Raw genomic sequence first — 14689 nt, forward strand, 5'->3', positions numbered from 1 at the left:
TGTCGCAGAGCTTACAGGTATTAGAACGGGGAAGCCGGCTACAGAGACAGAGCCAAGGAGTGAGCTCTAAGCTCAGGGTTACCTTGAACCGGTTGCAGGCTCAGTCAGCTCAGAGCGCGGCCAGAGGCCAGGGTGACGGGAGTAATTGGGCGCTGTTCTCTGAGGTTGCACTGAGGAGTGAGGCCCCGGGCTCTCGGCTCCTCCGGGCCGGAGACTGGGAGGCCGCCATCTTCATTCCCGTCCTCCGGAACTCTACGGAAAGCGCTCAGGGAACAAAAGCTCCTGAAAGCAAACACGAGCGGATTACTCAGCCCGGCCCCTGGTAAGGGCGGTGCAACTCCGCCTGGGGCAAAGACGCTTGAGAATCACTACAAAAGGCCCCTCCCCCAGAAGATCAACAAGAAACCCAGCCAGGACCAAGTTCACCTACCAAGGAGTGCAGTTTCAATACCAAGGAGAGCAGCGGAATTCCAGAGGAGGAGAAAGCAAAGCACGGAACTCATGGCTTTCTCCCCATGATTCTTTAGCCTTGCAGTTAATTTAATTTTTTTTTCTTTTTCAATTTTTTTTCGCTTCTTCTGCTTAATTTTTTTAACTTTTACCCTTTTCTTTTTTAACGTTTTTTAACTAGTTTATCTAATATATATATATATATATTTTCCTTTTTATATTTTTTCTTTATTGGTTTTCTTTCTTTCTTTCTTTCTTCTTTTTTTTTTTCTTTCTGAACCTTTTTATCCCCTTTCTCCCCCCTCACGATTTGGGATCTCTTCTGATTTGGCTAAAGCATATTTTCCTGGGGTTGTTGCCACCCTTTTAGTATTTTACTTGCTCCTTTATATACTCTTATCTGGAAAAAATGAGAAGGCGGAAAAATTCACCACAAAAAAAAGAACAAGAGGCAGTACCAAAGGCTAGGGACCTAATCAATATGGACATTGGTAATATGTCAGATCTAGAGTTCAGAATGAAGATTCTCAAGGTTCTAGCCGGGCTCGAAAAAGGCATGGAAGATATTAGAGAAACCCTCTTGGGAGATATAAAAGCCCTTTCTGGAGAAATAAAAGAACTAAAATCTAACCAAGTTGAAATAAAAAAAGCTATTAATGAGGTACAATCAAAAATGGAGGCTCTCACTGCTAGGATAAATGAGGCAGAAGAAAGAATTAGCGATATAGAAGACCAAATGACAGAGAATAAAGAAGCTGAGCAAAAGAGGGACAAACAGCTACTGGACCACGAGGGCAGAATTCGAGAGATAAATGACACCATAAGACAAAACAACATTAGAATAATTGGGATTCCAGAAGAAGAAGAAAGAGAGAGGGGAGCAGAAGGTATATTGGAGAGAATTATTGGAGAGAATTTCCCCAATATGGCAAAGGGAACAAGCATCAAAATCCAGGAGGTTCAGAGAACCCCCCTCAAAATCAATAAGAATAGGTCCACACCCCGTCACCTAATAGTAAAATTTACAAGTCTTAGTGACAAAGAAAAAATCCTGAAAGCAGCCCAGGAAAAGAAGTCTGTAACATACAATGATAAAAATATTAGATTAGCAGCAGACTTATCCACAGAGACCTGGCAGGCCAGAAAGAGCTGGCATGATACATTCAGAGCACTAAACGAGAAAAACATGCAGCCAAGAATACTATATCCAGCTAGGCTATCATTGAAAATAGAAGGAGAGATTAAAAGCTTCCAGGACAAACAAAAACTGAAAGAATTTGCAAACACCAAACCAGCTCTACAGGAAATATTGAAAGGGGTCCTCTAAGCAAAGAGAGAGCCTAAAAGTAGTAGATCAGAAAGGAACAGAAACAATATACAATAACAGTCACCTTACAGTCAATACAATGACACTAAATTCATATCTCTCAATAGTTACCCTGAATGTTAATCGGCTAAATGCCCCAATCAAAAGACACAGGGTATCAGAATGGATAAAAAAACAAAACCCATCTATATGTTGCCTACAAGAAACTCATTTTACACCCGAAGACACCTCCAGATTTAAAATGAGGGGGTGGAAAAGAATTTACCATGCTAATGGACATCAGAAGAAAGCAGGAGTGTCAATCCTTAGATCAGATCAATTAGATTTTAAGCCAAAGACTATAATAAGAGATGAGGAAGAACACTATATCATACTCAAAGGATCTGTCCAACAAGAAGATCTAAGAATTTTAAATATCTATGCCCCTAACGTGGGAGCAGCCAACTATATAAACCAATTAATAACAAAATCAAAGAAACACATCGACAATCATACAATAATAGTAGGGGACTTTAACACTCCCCTCACTGAAATGGACAGATCATCCAAGCAAAAGATCAACAAGGAAATAAAGGCCTTAAATGACACACTGGACCAGATGGACATCACAGATATATTCAGAACATTTCATCCCAAAGCAACAGAATACACATTCTTCTCTAGTGCCCATGGAACATTCTCCAGAATAGATCACATCCTCAGTCCTAAATCAGGTGTCAACCAGTATTAAAAGATTGGGATCATTCCCTGCATATTTTCAGACCACAATGCTCTGAAGCTAGAATTCAATCACAAGAGGAAATTTGGAAAGAACCCAAATACATGGAGACTAAACAGCATCCTTCTAAAGAATGAATGGGTCAACCAGGAAATTAAAGAAGAATTGAAAAAATTCATGGAAATAAATGATAACGAAAACACAATGGTTCAAAATCTGTGGGACACAACAAAGGCAGTCCTGAGAGGAAAATATATAGCGGTACAAGCCTTTCTCAAGAAACAAGAAAGGTCTCAGGTACACAACCTAACCCTACACCTAAAGGAGCTGGAGAAAGAACAAGAAAGAAACCCTAAACCCAGCAGGAGAAGAGAAATCATAAAGATCAGAGCAGAAATCAATGAAATAGAAACCAAAAAAACAATAGAACAAATCAACGAAACTAGGAGCTGGTTCTTTGAAAGAATTAATAAGATTGATAAGCCCCTGGCCAGACTTATCAAAAAGAGAAGAGAAAGGACCCAAATAAATAAAATCATGAATGAAAGAGGAGAGATCACAACTAACACCAAAGAAATACAGACAATTATAAGAACATATTATGAGCAACTCTACGCCAACAAATTTGACAATCTGGAAGAAATGGATGCATTCCTAGAGACATATAAACTACCACAACTGAACCTGGAAGAAATAGAAAGCCTGAACAGACCCATAACCAGTAAGGAGATTGAAACAGTCATCAAAAATCTCCAAACAAACAAAAGCCCAGGGCCAGACGGCTTCCCGGGGGAATTCTACCAAACATTTAAAGAAGAACTAATTCCTATTCTCCTGAGACTGTTCCAAAAAATAGAAATGGAAGGAAAACTTCCAAACTCATTTTATGAGGCCAGCCTCACCTTGATCCCCAAACCAGACAAGGATCCCATCAAAAAAGAGAACTACAGACCAATATCCTTGATGAACACAGATGCAAAAATTCTCACCAAAATACTAGCCAATAGGATTCAACAGTACATTAAAAGGATTATTCACCACGACCAAGTGGGATTTATTCCAGGGCTGCAAGGTTGGTTCAACATCCGCAAATCAATCAATGTGATACAACACATTAATAAAAGAAAGAACAAGAACCATATGATACTCTCCATAGATGCTGAAAAAGCATTTGACAAAGTACAGCATCCCTTTCTGATCAAAACTCTTCAAAGTGTAGGGATAGAGGGCACATACCTCAATATTATCAAAGCCATCTACGAAAAACCCACCACAAATATCATTCTCAATGGAGAAAAACTGAAAGCTTTTCTGCTAAGGTCAGGAACACGGCAGGGATGTCCGTTATCACCACTGCTATTCAACATAGTACTAGAAGTCCTAGCCTCAGCAATCAGACAACAAAAGGAAATTAAAGGCATCCAAATTGGCAAAGAAGAAGTCAAACTATCACTCTTCGCAGATGATATGATACTATATGTGGAAAACCCAAAAGACTCCACTCCAAAACTGCTAGAACTTGTAGAGGAGTTCAGTAAAGTGTCAGGATATAAAATCAATGCACAGAAATCAGTTGCATTTCTCTACACCAACAACAAGACAGAAGAAAGAGAAATTAAGGAGTCAATCCCATTTACAATTGCACCCAAAACTATAAGATACCTAGGAATAAACCTAACCAAAGAGACTAAGAATCTATACACAGAAAACTATAAAGTACTCATGAAAGAAATTGAGGAAGACACAAAGAAATGGAAAAATGTTCCATGCTCCTGGATTAGAAGAAGAAATATTGTGAAAATGTCTATGCTACCTAAAGCAATCTACACATTTAATGCAATTCCTATCAAAGTACCATCCATTTTTTTCAAAGAAATGGAGCAAATAATCCTAAAATTTATATGGAACCAGAAAAGACCTCGAAAAAGAAAGCCAAAGTTGGTGGCATCACAATTCCGGACTTCAAGCTCTATTACAAAGCTGTCATCATCAAGACAGTATGGTACTGGAACAAAAACAGACATATAGATCAATGGAACAGAATAGAGAGCCCAGAAATAGACCCTCAACTCTATGGTCAACTAATCTTTGACAAAGCAGGAAAGAATGTCCAATGGAAAAAAGACAGCCTCTTCAATAAATGGTGTTGGGAAAATTGGACAGCCACATGCAGAAAAATGAAATTGGATCATTTCCTTACACCACACACGAAAATAGACTCAAAATGGATGAAGGACCTCAATGTGAGAAAGGAATCCAACAACATCCTTGAGGAGAACACAGGCAGCAACCTCTTCGACCTCAGCCACAGCAACATCTTCCTAGGAACATCGCCAAAGACAAGGGAAGCAAGGGCAAAAATGAACTATTGGGATTTTATCAAGATCAAAAGCTTTTGCACAGCAAAGGAAACAGTGAACAAAACCAAAAGACAACTGACAGAATGGGAGAAGATATTTGCAAACGACATATCAGATAAAGGGCTAGTGTCCAAAATCTATAAAGAACTTAGCAAACTCAACACCCAAAGAACAAATAATCCAATCAAGAAATGGGCAGAAGGCATGAACAGACATTTCTACAAAGAAGACATCCAGATGGCCAACAGACACATGAAAAAGTGCTCCATATCACTCGGCATCAGGGAAATACAAATCAAAACCACAATGACATATCACCTCACACCAGTCAGAATGGCTAAAATTAACAAGTCAGGAAATGACAGATGCTGGCGAGGATGTGGAGAAAGGGGAACCCTCCTACACTGTTGGTGGGAATGCAAGCTGGTGCAACCACTCTGGAAAACAGCATGGAGGTTCCTCAAAAAGTTGAAAATAGAACTACCCTATGACCCAGCAATTGCACTGCTGGGTATTTACCCTAAAGATAAAAACGTAGTGATCCGAAGGGGCACGTGCACCCGAATGTTTATAGCAGCAATGTCTACAATAGCCAAACTATGGAAAGAACCTAGATGTCCATCAACAGACGAATGGATAAAGAAGATGTGGTATATATACACAATGGAATACTATGCAGCCATCAAAAGAAATGAAATCTTGCCATTTGCGACGACGTGGATGGAACTAGAGGGTATCATGCTTAGCGAAATAAGTCAATCAGAGAAAGACAACTATCATATGATCTCCCTGATATGAGGGAGAGGAGATGCAACATGGGGGGTTAAGGGGGTAGGAGAAGAGTAAATGAAACAAGATGGGATTGGGACAGAGACAAACCATAAGTGACTCTTAATCTCACAAAACAAACTGAGGGTTGCTGGGGGGAGGGGGGTTGGGGGGTGGGGTTATGGACATTGGGGAGGGTATGTGCTATGGTGAGTGCTGTGAAGTGTGTAAACCTGGCGATTCACAGACCTGTACCCCTGGGGATAAAAATATATGTTTATAAAAAATAAAATTAAAAAAAAAACTATTATTTTGAAAGACTTAGGAATTTGTAGAACTCCATTCATTTCAGCAGAAAAACAACTGCTTAGGGGAATGGAAACAGGTAAGGCAATGAGAATGATTTTTCCTCATTTGTACCTCAGTAAAAGATGAATATTATATGGGCATCTGGTTGGATCAGTCAGTTAATCATTTGACTCTTGATTTCAGCTCAGGTCAAGATCTCAGGGTTGTGAGACCAAGCCCTATGTTGGGCTCTCAGCTGGTTGTGGAGTTTGCTTGGGATTCTCTCTTTCCCCTCTCCCTCTGCACCTCCCCACCTCTTAAAAAAAAAAAAAAGATAACTATCATAACTATCATATCATTAAAGGAGAATATTTTAGAAATACCAAGAATTCCATCTTGGAGCATGTAACCATTTATATGAGGGGTTTTTTTTGTTGTTGTTTTGTTTTTTTGTTTTGTTTTTGTTTTTGTTTTTGTTTATTACATAAAAAGGTATTTATATGAGCTTTGATGCTAAAAGTTCAGATGCTAAAATCTCTTATGGGCTTCCCTACAGAAACAACTACACCAGAAACTCAGAGTATGAAAATGTGAAGTTGCAACTATACACCTAAAATAGGTCAAGTCAATCTCTGGAGGATTTATTTTCCCAGTTTGGATTAATACTACGGTGAGCAGTCCATAACATCAGAGCTCAACAATGAGTCCTTGAACAAAATTTAGAAGGTAGCCTACTTCATTTTGGAACTTTCTCATCTCCACTTTTTAACGTCTTTCTCTTCCTTGCAATGTCTTTCTCTTTCTTGCTCTTAGAAAATCTAAAACATCTGTAGAGAACATTCCTATTGTAGTGGGAACCAAGTGAGGGTAGGTTTATATACTGGCAAAGTTAAAGAGGCTGTGAGATCAACAGACATCAAATCTTCCCTATGCAACTTTTCATGTTTCATATCTAATTGATTTTCAGCTTACCTCTTTCTTTTATTACCTGAGAAATTTTATACTCTGAAAATACTGATATGGACAAATACAATCTTTAATTATTACTGAGCAGAATACCAGAAATGTAGAGTACATTAGTCTGTGGCAGTCTGGTTAGTGATTGACCCCTGAGTTCCTAATTCTATAAGGTCAAAGAGTTCTATTGACTAGGAATACAGAGCCTCCAGACACCAAACTCAGCAGGGAATATATACTCAAGCTCCATGAAAGTATTTTAAAAATTTTTAATTATTTATTTGAAAGAGAAAGAATGAGAGAGAGAGCATGAGAGGGGGAAGGGACAGAGGGAGAAGCAGACTCCCTGCTGAGCAGGGAGCCCAATATAGCATAGGATCCTAGGATTCCAAGATCATGACCTGAGCCGAAGACAGTCACTCAACTGACTGAGCCACCCAGGAGCCCAAAAGACTTAATTTTTTTAGAGCAGTTTTAGGTTTGCAACAATTCAAAGGGAGGTACTGAGATTTCTCATATATTTGCTGCCCACACACATGCATAGGCTTCCCCTATGATATCACTCACCAGAATGGCACTTTTCTTTCCCCAAGAATGACTCTACATAGACATCTCATAATCACCTAAAGTCCATAATTAGGATTCACTCTTGATGTTGTACATTCTATGGATTTAATCAAATGTATAATGAAATATATGCATCATTATAATATTGTACAGAGTATTTTCACTGTGCCAAAAATCCTCTGTGCTCTGGCAACCAGTGATCTTTTTACTATCTCCATAGTTAAGCCTTTTCCAGAATGTAATTTGGTATATAGCTTTTTCAGATTGGTTTCTTTCACTTAGTAATGTGCATTTAAAGTTTCCTTTTGTCTTTTCATGAATTGATAGCTCATTTATTTTTAGTGCTAAATAATATTTTGTTGTCTGGATGTACTACAGTTTATCCATTCCCTCACTGAAAAACATCTTATTTGTTTCCAAGCTTTGGCAATTATGAACAAAGCTGCTATAAATATCTGTGTGTAGGTTTTCGTGTGGATATAAGCTTTCAGTTCCTTTAGGTAAATACTAAGAAGTGCATTTGCTGCATCGTATAGTAAGGATTTTTTAATTTTGTAAAAAAACAAAACACCACCAAACTGTCTTTGAAAATGATTATACCATTTTGCATTCCCACCAGCAAATTATGAGAGTTCCTGTTGCTCCACATCCTCGCCAGTATTTAGTTTTGTCAGTGTTTCAGATTTTGGCCATTCTAATAGGCATATAGTGGTATCCCATCATCATTTTAATGTGTATTTCCCTGATGACATACTATTTAGAGCTGTTCTATTTTTTTTTCAAACATATCTGATCAAATATTAATGATCATCATTATAATAACAATAAAAAGGACTCCCGTTTGCACATGGATTTAATGTGTAGATATGGTCAAAAGAGTAAGGAATATCTGTGTTTTTGTCATTTTGATAATCTTAAGTTCGATGAATTATACCTTCTAACAAATACAGGGGTAACTGTAAGTCTTAGTTTATACCTTTAGTTCCAGCATCACTTCTGGTTTAGCATTTTAGATTTCTAATTTCTTATTATTAATACTGGCATTTAAGTAAACTTCTTACACAGACAAATGTCAATTTTGAGTTTAACAATTTCAAATTCAATGTAGTTTTGAAGACATGACCAAATAATTTTATGAAAGAGCTTTTTTTTTCTTAAAAAAATTAAGGCCATATTAAAACATACTTTTCAAAAAAAGTCAGAGACACAATAATAGAGAAACAGATTAAACTATATTGACTGAATTGAGAATAATTATTCTATTGATGTAATTTTTGATGTTTGACAATCAATAGAAAGTTTCTAAAAAATTTTTGCTTTAACATGCATGGATATATTATTTTCAATTTTTGAAACTAGAACTGTGATTTTGGAAATAGTTCGGGACTAGAACCACTTTGTGGTTTTAAAACTTTTTGAAACTAGAACTTTAATTTTGGAAATAGTTTGGGACTAGAACCACTTTATAGTTCTACCAATTGTATAAAATTTATTTTTCAGTCAACAAAAATCTCAAAAATTATAGAATCTTAATAATATTAGCAACCTCTTTTACTTTCAAGCATGTCCTGGCTTAGGAGATAAATTTATATAGTCACTCTAGTAATGATCAATATAATTTAAACTACATGGGAGTGAGGTGGTAGGGCAATTGTTTTTTGGCTTTCAGAAAAGAAAGTTAGAAGTTTGGAAACCAGCAGTAAATTAAAAAATATTATGCTAAAAAATAAGAGAAAAATGTTTATAACTCTCACCTAATGTAACCATTCTTCTGAAAAAAATGAGATTCTTCTGATAACAAAAATGTCTCCATTTTCTTAAAATAACATATCTCAGTATTTTATTGTATAAGGTGTCCAAAGTACTTCATGTAGGAATTTTAAACTTATCCATGTCTGCATTTTGAGGTGAGAGTATTCCTTTACTAAGCTTGACACAAGAGCTGTTAAAATTCAATAGCTCTAGTTGTGTGACATACTCAGATCACTCTGTCTCATGGAGAATAAGGGAGATGGATGGTGTGTTCTGAGGTCCCTCCCAAATCTGACTGGAGGCTTAGATTTTGGGTTCTAGATAGAGCTAGAACTTTACCCTGCATTCAATTTCTGTTTGCATGTTATTTCCACTTCTGAAGCTTCAAGTCAGTTAGGAGCTTCTAAGTCTGTAAGTTATTTTAGGATTTTTTCACCTAACAATATATTTCTCTCCAATTTTGTTCTGTAGTTTCATGTTTATTTCAACCTGGCAAAATTCAGGTGGGTTAAAAGTAGTTGGTAGCTTTAAAAGAACTGAGAGTTTCCTCCTGTATTGGAAAAAAGCAACACAGGCAATTCTAATGATATTCAAAACTTGATATGTTGGTTATTTTCCATTTGCCAGCAAATTTCTCCCTACCCTAATTTCTCAGCTCTTCTGCCTTATTATGTGCTTGGGGTGTTGACCTCTATGAAGTTGTTAACCACGGTCCATTATTCTCTGGCTTTCTTTTAGGTTTTGCCAATGAGCAGCACCAGTGTAAGACTGGAGAAAAGTTGGGGTATTCATTCCTCTTGTTCTCTCCCTATTGTACTATAGTTCTGGTAGTTGTTGAGCCCCTAAGGCCACAGTTCCTCTCAGGTAGCCTTTTCCCACAGTTTCAGTTCTCATCAGCCTCTGTTGGTAGAACTGCTGTCTGTTGTTGACTCTTTAGGCCTCCTAGTGACATGGTTTCTTGTTAATAGTCTCTGTGTATTTCAATCACACCTTTCTGGTTGCCCTGGCCCTGCTTACACCTCTGTAAATAATCTTTCCCAAAATTTATTCAGTTCAACCCCTTGACTATGTCATTTGTTTCCTTTGGAACTCTGACTGGTAGACCTGGTATCACCAAAATGAAATGTCTCTGAATTTAACTTCTAATTCCACACTGCTTCTACATTGCTGTTAGAAATATGAAGTATTGGTAGTTCAGGGGTTTGTTTGGAGTCACTGGCAAGTAAAACTTAAATTTCATTAAAAATGTGCAAAGCAGCATGATCTAACCTGCCTTCTAGATATTTCTGAAAGCACCAAAGATAGGGAATATTCTCAATCTATTCTATAAAAACTGCCACTTAATAATGAAGATTCTAGAAAATTTAGTTTGGGAAAACTTCTCAGTCATCGCAAGTACTAGTTTAAGTAGAAATTGTGAGTTGCCATAGGTTTTCATTAAATTAAAAATTTGAAGGCAACAATCCTGAGAGACATCCATACTGAACCACCTTCATAAAGTAGATTAAAAAGTCTACCATTATGCCAGGCTACTCTGTGGTGGTTCCCAGTGATGACAAGGCATTTTGCTCTTATACTTTTACTGGGAAAAAAACAAATGTAACCCAGATGTCACTTGGGACAGCACTGACCCTTACAGAGTGTGCCAAACCCCCAGTTTCAGAACCTGGAATGTCCAGCGGCCTCCAAGTGACCTCTGCAAGTATCTGACAAACATCTAGTGGATCTTGTGTTTTCATTCCAACATCAATTAGATTCAGCATCTTGCACAGACTTAACACAAATTTTTTCTCCATTCCCGCTTCTGCAGGAAACCCAAACACATAAACCACATTATGATTTGTAGATTTCATGAAAAATTCTGAGATCACCATGAAGAAATCACTGAAAAATATACTGCCACATTTTCTTTGCTACCACCTTTCCTTCTTGTCTCTCCTCACTCTCTCTTCCATTTTCTCTCCTTGCTCTTTCACTCCCCCTTTTCCTTCTGCTCTCTCACCCTTCTTTGTGCTGTTTCTTCCACAAATATTTATTCACTACATATGACTGCATCTCTGCCTTTAGTGATGGTATCTACAATGCAATGTCATATCCACTGCCTTTCAAAGGAAATTCTATTGAACACATTTTTTCTCTGCTTTAATGCACAAATATTGTATGCAAAAGCAATTACTGGGAAAATGTCCAATTAAAGAAATCTAAAGCTCTACTACAAAGAGAATATGTCTTTAAGAAATTAACTAGAGAAGAAAGTTTAATAAAAGTACATGTTGAACCTCTCAGCAATCAAAAGAGGCTCAGATCTTAAAATATAAAGCATTTCCAAATATTTTGTGATGGTCAGAATCTGTGAATTAATAAATCTTGGCAAAACTCTTTAGAATAAACGATTATGTACTACATGCTGGGGGCAGATAGGGACAGCAAAGATGGTAACCATTAGAATTTGCCTTTCAAAGTCAGGATCATTTTGCAGATATGTTAGTCATCCCTGTCATACCTGGAATTCCCAGGGAAAGGACCATGAGTTGAAAATTTGTTTACAAAAATGTATTAAGGGATGGGACGCCTGGGTGGCTCAGTTGGTTGGACGACTGCCTTCAGCTCAGGTCATGATCCTGGGGTCCCGGGATCGAGTCCCACATCGGGCTCCCAGCTCCATGGGGAGTCTGCTTCTCCCTCTGACCTTCTCCTTGCTCATGCTCTCTCTCACTGTCTGGCTCTCAAAAAAATAAATAAAATCTTAAAAAAAAATGTATTAAGGGGGAAAAAAAAGAAGAAACCAAACAATGGTGTGTTTTTAAGCAAAGCTCTGTGGAGGGTAGCTTCTTTTGAATCTGCAGGATCAGAATGCGAGTTATGTTCCACCCCGTGAAAAGAGTTTCCTCATGTCAACTTTCAGGTACTTCTGGCTTGCGAACAAAGTGACTCGAACCTGAGGGCAGTCTTCCAGGGGAGAGTCACAGGGCAGGCTGTTGCAAGCAAAAGCACTCTAAAGCCAGGTGGAGGAGCACTGTGGTAATTTTAAAAACTTAAATCTTCACAAAGTCTCCAACATTCTTCCCACAAAAGAGAGTCAAATTCTTCTTCTTTTAAATATGGGCTTGCCCTAATGACTCACTTCCAATGAACAAAATGCAGCAGAACTAACACTGTATGGATTCTAAGGCTAGCTCTAAAAAGGTGTTATACCCGGCTGATTCTGACTCCTCTTGGGCTAGTCTTGCCCTCAGAACTGAAGTACCATGTAATAAGGAAGCCCAGGCCACATGGAGAGGTCTGGCTGACGGCTCCATCTAAGATCTAAGCCTGTAGCCAGCACCAACCACAGACATGTGAATAAGGTGGATTTCCAATGATTCCAGCCCTCAGCCCTCTGGCTGATGCCCCAGACATCATCAGCAGCGGCCATTCTGTCCTTGCCATGCCTGGTTCAAACTCTTGAACTGCAGAATCCATGAGCATAATAAGTGGTTGGTCTCCTGCCACTGAACTGTGGGGTAATTTGTTACACAGCCATAGGATCTGGAATAGGCAGAGAGAATATAAACATTTCTGTGAGAAGTTTCTGAAGGAATGTGGGTGGAGTACTGAAATCTATGACAGTGCTCATGATATTTTTTGACCAAGAGATCGTGAATACCATTTCTGCCTCAGATAACTGGATAGACTCATGGGATAGTGTGATTTAGGAGAAGAATACTGCCTATGGAGTCATAAGACCTGGGTTCATATTCCAGTTTGGCCACAAGTCTCTGAATCACTTGTAAGTTTTTTTTCTTTTTTAATCAATAATATACACATAATTATCTTTATCTGACAAGGTTGTTTTTGAGGACTGAATAAGACAGGATATGCAAGAGTATCTGAGACACAGGTACTGTGTGTAGAATCTCAGAGAGTCTACTTTCTCCATCAGAGTGTGTGCCCACTTCATAAAGACCAATGCTATTTCACCCAATTCTTGCATAGATGCACGGTTCTGTTTGCTAATAGAGGAGAGGCTCAGACTTTCTCTTTGACTTAGGACTTTCTCTAATTTAGAAGACCTTTTTCTACTCCATTAATGATCTCAAAGGACACTCTAATCAACTTATTTTTTTTTCAATACCAAATAGATGGTCTGTGCAGGTAATCTCTTAAAGAACATTTACAGTCCTCCTTTCAGGGTGCCATTATTATTAAATAATGTGGCATTTTCCATTTTAGAAACCATCTTGACTGTTGGAAGCATTGTCAAAACCGTATTTGGTAAACCAGGAATGAAATGCATCCTTATTAAGTTATTCAACAATTTTAAAGTTTGCATTTGGAACCATTTACAGAGTTCTTTTTAAGCTATTAATTTCACATGAGGCAAGAAGACATGTCTAGACAAATGTTCCTCAAAGGAAGTATTTTAAAATAAAGCCTTTTCTGACATGGCTATATACTCTTGTGCCCAAACATTTTACTTTGAACTCACTGTGATATTTGCTTTCTTGAAAGCAAGCTAATGTTCTGTGAATTAACTAGACTTCAGAGAGTTCTGAATTTTATGACAAATTTTCAGGAGTGTAAAAAAACTTAGTTTTGTTAACAGAAAGCCTTTTGACAGAATATTTTTATGAAGACTTTTTTTTGTTTAATGGAATTTATGGGCCCATGGACATAAAAAATAATGGGGAGACCATATGCTGGTCTTAGAAGGGTCCAATATGAATATAGTGAAAATTCAAAATAAGAACCTTTTGATTTGTAATGGAATATCATTTGGTTCTTGGTAAAATGACCTGCCAAGACCATGAAATTTCAAAATCTTACTTGGTTTCCATACGTCACTGATTTTCTCAATAAACTGTGTTTGGCCATATTAATACAATTCAAATTGTTGATTATACAAAGTAATTAATTCAGCTGAACTCAAGACTGTTATAAAACTGATGTTTGACTAATTTATCTCACCAGTAAGGGGCTTTCCAGGCAAAAGCACTGGAGTCAGTTTCAGGGCTATCTCCTGCCTAATTATTTCTGTCTTCTCCAGGACTATCTCTAGAGAAGTGCCTTCATAAATAACTTCCTCATATATTTTCATACCATACTTTGAAATGTGACCCACAAAGTTGCCCCACTGCCATCATCCCTATGGCATCAGCTATGAAGAGTTTTGACTTTCTTATAAGTCTGCTAACTCATTCATTCATGCAATAAATATTGACTGAGGCCCATTGTGTGCCAGGCACCATTCTAAGCACTGAGAATATAGCAGTGAACAAAACACACAAAATCCCAGCCTTTATGATATACATATTACAGGATGTGGAGACAGATGATAAGCAAACAAAAAAATGTATATGTCTGAGAGTGTTGAATAGCATAGAGAAACATAAGATAGGAAAGTGAGTGTGGAGAGTAGGAATTAGTATTTTACATGGGATGATATAGGATAGCCTCACCTATAAGACAACATTTCAGCAGAGAGCTGAAGGAGATTTCAGATACTTGGGGGAAGAACAGTCC

This window comes from Lontra canadensis, unplaced genomic scaffold, assembly GCF_010015895.1.
Source record: "Lontra canadensis isolate GAN:19392208 unplaced genomic scaffold, GSC_riverotter_1.0 scaffold5, whole genome shotgun sequence".
Classification (NCBI taxonomy): domain Eukaryota; kingdom Metazoa; phylum Chordata; class Mammalia; order Carnivora; family Mustelidae; genus Lontra; species Lontra canadensis.